Here is a 6,058-nt window from a genome sequence, read left to right on the forward strand (position 1 = left end):
TGTGCTGATAATGTACATGTTTTTAAGTAAATTCTGTATAGATCACATGTGGCGGAATCTTGGCCTACTTATAAACACAGGCCAAGAATCTGCCCCTACATTCCAAAATTGATGGGCCCTCACCTGGAGCCATTGTATCAGCCCTGATGCAGGCACATGGAGTAGATTTCAGCATGAAACTGCATACTTAAGCAGTTTTGAGGCAAAATTCTATCTGTGTGCCTACACCTGGCCTGATGCAATGGCTCCAGGTGCAGGTCCATCAATAAGCTTTTTAGAGGATAGGGGCACATTTTGTAGCAGAAGCCTTACAATACAAGAGGCAGAAGAATTAGCCACTATTGAGGGTCCCGGGAGTAATTGGACCCATTGGTACCCCAGCTGATACCTAAATTAAAAATATGTATGCAAATTAAGCAATCTTTCAAGAATTTGGGGGCCCCAAAAAGACATGCTATCTATGGGACTTAAAGATATTGAGTTAAGCCACTGTTTATTTGCTTTTTTGTTTGGTTAAACAATGGAGTAATGTGTTCAGTAATGTATTTTATGTGGAAAGGAAATTACATTAAACTCACTATTGCTATAAAAAAAGAAATTCAATAAACAGAAAGACCAAAAAAATGATGTTGTACACAAACAGAAAAAAAACCTGATAACCTTATAATTTATCTGGTAGAACATGCAACCAGTTTGTCCTGAGTCATTTCAGGAAGGAAGATGGGAGTTCTTAGGCTACAGGCTATCAAGAATATCTGACAGAATTCTCTTTTTTTGTACCAAGCACAATCAATAGCCTCATAGTCTGGCACCGAGCAAAAGAAAAGCAATCAATCGGTCATGTCCGATTTCATAGTTAAGTGGAAGCCCTGCCCCAGTTTAAGCATGCGGCAGGCAGCTTCAACCGCCCTGAATTAACACAAATAGGCACTTTAGTATCACTGGAACAAAGGAATAATAGCTTAGAAGAATTTATCTGGCAATACGTGAGGACAAGGAGATAAGTGGTGTGGACTTTAAAGGGCAACTAGAGTACCAAGCAATTTCTGGCTAATTGCAAAGTGATGCTGTACAAATTCCTACAGCAACCAATGCAAGTATATTTCAGCTATGCCTGCAACACAAATTGGGTCACCAGCATAGTTTTAAACTTCTCTTATTTCCCATCGAGGAAGCCTAATTATTAAAACAGGATATTTAACCCTGTACATGCCATCCACCATAAAATCTACAACTCCATCATAAATGTACCATCTTGCGGATTCTGTAGCATCTATGTTGCCATTATTCTCTCTTGATCTTGATAGGTCAGAAACTTTCACCCTACAGAGGGTTAAAATAGTGCTGTAATTGTCATTAAATAGCCAGTATACCCCTTTTTCAACATAGGTTTAGTGAAAAAATATGTTCTGCATATTTAACACCACCACCACCCTGCTTCCTGTTAAAATGTTAACATAACCAGGCAAAGGTGTCCTGAAGGAAGAGCAGTGGGGAACAGAGATAAACTGAATTAATACCTATTGAGTAGCTGTGCATGGGAAAATGCTTTGCAGCCCTATGAAAGAGTTGGTCTGCGGCTTTAGTACCTCTGTAACTTAAACTATAAGCACACTGAATGTAATACATAATTGTGCTTGTGATATATTATGATATACAAGATCAATAGAAAAATGCATAAATAAATATTTGTAATCTCTAATAATGCAATGGAATATTTACAACGTATGTTTATACATTTTTTCACAAGAAGGAATTCAATTCTTTTGGCTTTCGGTACCACCTCTATGCTGACGATACTCAGATCTATCTTTCCTCTCCTGATCTCAACCCAGAGCTTCTAACTCGCGTCTCTTCTTGCATGTCCGCTATCTCCACTTGGATGTCCCAACGTTACCTTAAATTAAACCTCTCTAAAACTGAACTGGTTCTCTTTCCCCCATCCAACGCCCACATTGTTCCCGAGCTATCTATAACGGTTAACAATTCTACCATCACCCCATCTTCCCAGGCCCGGTGCCTTGGGGTTATCCTTGATTCTGCCCTATCCTTCACTCCTCATATCCAATCACTTATCAAATCATGTCACTTTCACCTAAGAAATATCTCCAAAATCCGATCATTTATCACCCAAGATGCTGCCGAAATTCTTATTCACTCTCTTATAATATCTCGCCTGGACTACTGTAACTCCCTATTAATTGGCCTTCCCCTTCAAAGACTGTCCCCTCTCCAGTCCATAATGAATACTGCTGCCAGGCTCATACACCTCTCCAACCGCTCCTCCTCTGCCATGCCACTCTGCCAATCCCTGCACTGGCTTCCCCTACCATCCAGGATAAAATTCAAACTAATGACCCTTACATTTAAAGCAGTTCATAACTCTGCCCCACCCTACATCTCTGAACTCATCTCTAGGTACCATCCAATCCACTTGCTACGCTCCTCTACTGACCTGCTCCTCAACTCCTCTCTCATTCCCTCCTCACACGCTCGCATTCAAGACTTTGCAAGGGCTGCCCCCCTTCTCTGGAATTCGCTCCCACAAACTATCAGACTTTCTCCCAATCTCTCTGCCTTCAAGAGATCTCTAAAAACACATTTATTCAGAGAAGCTTACCCTAATCTAGTTTAGCAATACCCTGTGCCACACCTCTCACAACTCTGGTCATGCCCATTCCCACACCTTGTGTCTCAACCCTTTCTCCTTGTAGATTGTAAGCTCTTTTGGGCAGGGCCCTCTTCACCTCTTGTATCGGTTATTGATTGCTTTATATGTTACTCTGTATGTCCAATGTATGTAACCCACTTATTGTACAGTGCTGCGGAATATGTTGGCACTTTATAAATAAATGTTAATGTAATGTAATGTAGCCGTCCAATCCTCCTCCTCTTCATTATAAATTCTATTGTACACATTATCAAGACAAACACTGGACTTAAGTTATATTAACATCAAGTTAAAAAATGACCTATTGGAAAAGGGAAAATATATGAAAAGAAAAACATTGGTGCAGCAGGGATCAGACTGTGGCATGTTGCTGCTGTAGCGAACCCTAAACAAATGCTCAAAGCATACAACAAAGAGGAAGAGCACAATGAGGAAAAACAGAAAATAATGTGGATTTTGATGGTTTTGGATCAGTAGAAATTGAGTTCAAGAGATCAGATAATGAAGAGAGAGCAAAAATTAAAGGTGAAGAGAAGAGTTTACAATAAATAGGGAGAGAAATGGAGAGACAAACAGAAAGGGTGAATAGAGAGAACAAAATAGTGTGGCAAGAGTGAGGTCAAAATAAAAATTGTCCAGAGAGAATGTGAGCACAATGGAGAATAGGGGAATAAGTGTGGGCTCAGCCAAAAAGGAAAAGGGTGCAAGTGGCAGGCAAAGAGGGAAGGGCAAAGAACTGAGCAGTAGATGAAAAGGTATGTGAATGGATTTAACATATATGTTCCACTTCTGCTCTCTTTTTTTTCATTAAAGGACCTTGCTTAAAGAGATAACCCTTTGTGGTGGCAGGGAAGGTGCAGAATATTTATTAGAGGCATGTCCAACATGCACTCATTGAGCTGTTGTTAAAAACCAATAACCAGCATCTCTTGACAGCCTTCTGCTGGCAGTTGTAGTTCAATAAAAGTTGAAGGTTGTAGGCTGGACATCAATGACACTGAACAATAACTAAGCAACCACAAGCTACCAGGAGCTATATTTCAAAAACAGTATGTGCGACATAGCTTGACAGCAGATTCAAATAGATTCCCTAGTTGTATAGAAGAAAAATAATTTCTAGACTTATTAGGGATTTGGGAATTCTGTTTTATTAGTAGCTGGGAAATGTGAAGAAAAGAGCAAAAGCCCAAGTGTAGATCAGAAAGCTGGACAAAATAAAACCAGCCTTGATAGCAGAGTATACATGATATGTCACTATGTTGTTTGTGTATAATAAGATCAAAAGCATTTTCAATCTGCTCGCTCAATATCACTAATTATTTTATTGATTTATATTTGGTACATTAGTGTGACCTAAAGCACCCATTCAGAAGAACAGCAGGAGAACCTCTTATTAACGTCATAGGCATGTCAGTTCTGGGGTTTAACAAAAACTCTTCTTATATTGCCCATAGCGCCATGTTATTGCTGCTAGCATGCAGAAATGCATGGTACTTCTTATATATGTTCTGGCCACAAGGCCTGTCAACCCACACTGATGTAATTTTCAATTTTCTTGCCTGCAGCCCTGAGTGCTAGAACTGATAATATTGATAGTTATTACAGGAACTGACAGTAGTCTGACTTTCTAGGACACAACAGTATTGCCACTGTCACATAATAGCTTTGCCCATGAAGTAACCTTTTCAACTGTACATGATAATAGACTGCAAAAAAAATAATTGTTAAAAGTAGTCTGTGCTGTGTAGCCAAGGGGGCAGTTGAAATAAGCTAAATGGCACAGATTAAATAGCAGATAATGTATGGGCTCTGTAAAACACCATTATATTCTACATCTTTTAGGGCCCTGAAAAACAGGGGGGTTCATTGCCCAACAGCAAACCTCCTCTTCTGCAGGTGATGAAGTAACTGACAATACCTGGCCCTTTAAATTTGTTGGAGTCCCTTGTAATCACCCAAAAATGCCGAAGGAGGCATTTTGAGCCATTATTAAGGATCGCTGCATGTAATGTGCTTTGCATGAAGCAATCCCAAAAAGATTTTTCCCCAGGAAATAAATCGGTGCTCTTACCAGTGCAGGGCAGATGTACATTATATTTGAAATACTTTAAAACACTTTCATTTTTTTGTGTTACTGTTCCTTTAAATCAAAAGGGATTCTGGGAACAAATTCCTTAAGGCTCTTAGAAAAATCCCATTTACATGGGTTTATCCTGTAGGCTTACACTTACCCACTGGGTTTTTAACGGAAGAAAACCCTGCACTACACTGATGAGCCCAAAGAAGGGCGTAACCGGTCTGTAGTTGGGGATCCGATAAGCTATTATCCTGGCTTTTATTTTAAAAACCCAGTGGGTAAGTGTAAGCCTACAGGATAAACCCATGTAAATGGGATTTTTCTAAGAGCCTTAAGGAATTTGCTCCCAGAATCCCTTTTGACTTATTTGTTCCTTTAAAATAATATGCTTACTGATTTGTGGCAGGCACAAAGGATATGTTTGTCACAAATTTACACAATGTTCTCCCCGGTCCATTTTAATTGGATGCAAAGCCCAGCATTTTTTGTAGGCCATCCGGCTTTGCTCTCACTTCAAAGCCTGTCTGAACACTGTTTAGAGAAGTTGGTGAGACTGCATGCTTTATTCACAGAAGTGCAGAGTCCTATTGGCTTCTGTAAAAGGCCCTCCCACAGGAGATGGGGGGCAGGCTTTGTGGGGCATAACCATTTATTTATATATTTTCCCTACCCAGGTACTTTTTCTTCAAAAAGAAAACGGTTTGCAGCAGCGTGAAAGTTTAGTATCCAGCGCTACTTCTGAGCACATCAAGTAATCTTTGCAACCATTCATTGATTCATTTCTATAGTGCAGTAGAATAAAAACATTGGCTACTGAGGTATAAATAAAATCTGAATTTTACTTTCTAAATCAATAATTGAGTACAAAGTACAGGTATGGGATCTGTTATCCAGAATGCTCGGGACCTTGGGTTTTCCGGATAAGGGATCTTTCAGTGATTTGGATCTCCATACCTTAGGTCTACTGAAAAATCATTTAAACATTAAATAAACCCAAAAGGATTGTTTTGCCTCCAATAAGAACTAATTATATCTTAGTTGGGATCAAGTACAAGGTACTGTTTTATTACTACAGAGAAAAAGGAAATAGTTTTTAAAAATGTGAATTATTCGCTTATAGTGGAGTCTATGTGAGACAAGGACATTTTTGATATCTATAAAGCGATATCTAAACAAGTGCACGGGAGCTGTAATAGTTACAGTTTTTACTATTTAGTCATTTTGAGTTTTTCAGTATTTTCAATTTCATCCCAGCTTTTTGATCCATTAAAAAGTACTTGAAAATTACAAATTCAGGGTATTCAAGTTTT

Source organism: Xenopus tropicalis, chromosome 2, assembly GCF_000004195.4.
Source record: "Xenopus tropicalis strain Nigerian chromosome 2, UCB_Xtro_10.0, whole genome shotgun sequence".
NCBI lineage: Eukaryota > Metazoa > Chordata > Amphibia > Anura > Pipidae > Xenopus > Xenopus tropicalis.